At 35.4% G+C, this 1,665-nt stretch overlaps 1 non-coding gene across 1 annotated transcript; it reads right to left on the reverse strand.

Moving 5' to 3' along the window:
- Nucleotides 1-616: 616 nt before the first annotated feature.
- Nucleotides 617-719, reverse strand: LOC134485297 (U6 spliceosomal RNA). The gene has a single exon (XR_010063336.1). It is a non-coding gene; the product is annotated as a U6 spliceosomal RNA (small nuclear RNA).
- Between the last annotated feature and the right edge of the window lie 946 nt (nucleotides 720-1,665).

Raw genomic sequence — 1,665 nt, forward strand, 5'->3', positions numbered from 1 at the left:
GTTTCCCCTTGGAACAGGGATGTGAGCTGAGGTATCCCTTTCTTATTTTAATATTCTTTCTTTGTTTGCACATTTGTTATTTTAACTATTATGTGACGGGAGGAATTTCTCTTCTGGTCCAATTTATTGAGATTTCTATAGGCTTCTTGTATGTTTTCACGCATCTCTTTCTTTAGGTTAAGGAAGTTTTCTTCTATAATTTTGTCGAATATAATTACTGGCCCTTTAAGTTGGGAATCTTCACTGTCTTTCATACCTATTATCCTCATGTTTGAACTTCTCATAACATCCTGAATATCCTGGATGTTTTGGGGTAAGAGTATTTTGCATTTTACATTATCTCTGACAATTGTATAAATGTTTTCTATAGTATCTTCTGCCCCTGAGATTCTCTCTTCTATTTCTTGTATTCTGTTGGTGATGCTTATATCTATGACTTGTCTCTTCCTCAGGTTTTCTTTTTCCAGAGTTGTCTCACTATGTGCTTTCTTTATTCTTTCTATTTCCCTTTTTAAATTCTGGACAGTTTTGTTCAATTTGTTCACCTGTTTAGTTGTGTTTTCCTGCAATTCTTTTAGGAATTTTTTGTGTTTCCTCTTTATGGGCTTCTACTTGTTAAAATATGGAATGCTTCACGAATTTGCATGTCATCCTTGCACAGGGGTCATGCCAATCTTCTCTGTATCATTCCAATTTTAGTATATGTGCTGCCAAAGCAAGCAAAAAAACATCTTCTTAAAAAAATACTGCTTTACAGTATTTCGTAAATCATATTACATAAATTCTGTGGATTTTCTTAAAATTCTCAATTCAGTATTTCTTCTGATTTTCTCTACTTTCTTTGTCTAAGCCAAAGCTATTTCTACTGAGCATTAAAGCAGAGACTTGTAGATTCTGTCCTTTTGTAGGCAGACAGAGAATATAGGTAGTTGAGCCAGGTTTTGAGTTCTTACCTTGCCCTTTTTTCCTCCAGATAGACATTTGGTTCTATTGCATTCACCAGCCTTTACTGACAGTGTACTCTGATTCAATATCAACCTTATTCAGTCCTATCCAAACAGACATGAATTTAGTTAATAATTAGATCATCATATTTGACATAGAGATCAGAAAAGTTTGAACTTAATGATGCTTTGAAACCAGTTAATGATTCAATCATCATTTTCTGACATGGAGATCGAAAGGGTACGACCTTAATTATTTTTAGACATCTGGCAATCCAAAGTCATCTTGCCCTGTTGTCTTTGCAAGGTAAGCAGAATTTGTTACCTGGCTCATGTTGACGTAAAATCTAAAAGAAACAAATTCCATTTATTAGACAAAAGCTAGACTAAAATTTAAAGTTGGTTAAATCTTAAATTGGTGAGATTCTAAGGGCCTCAATGCCCAGAGTACTAGCTGAGAAGGACAGAGTCTATGGAATCGTTAGAGACATACGTCCTAACCTGTTGCATTTCCTACCAGAATCATTGTGGGTGACTGTTAAGATCTTGAGCTACACAGCACCCTCAGATGTATCAGTATATTAGCAGTATGACCGTGGTCTTACTCTTTGCTGAGCTGGTCTCAGAACTTGTGTGAACTATGGATTTAGGATGTGGTCCAACTTACAGTATTCATTTCCATAGGTCCATATTATTGCTCCCTCAATATCAGGAAGGTCCA

Source organism: Rattus norvegicus, chromosome 1 (assembly GCF_036323735.1).
Source record: "Rattus norvegicus strain BN/NHsdMcwi chromosome 1, GRCr8, whole genome shotgun sequence".
Classification (NCBI taxonomy): Eukaryota; Metazoa; Chordata; class Mammalia; order Rodentia; family Muridae; genus Rattus; species Rattus norvegicus.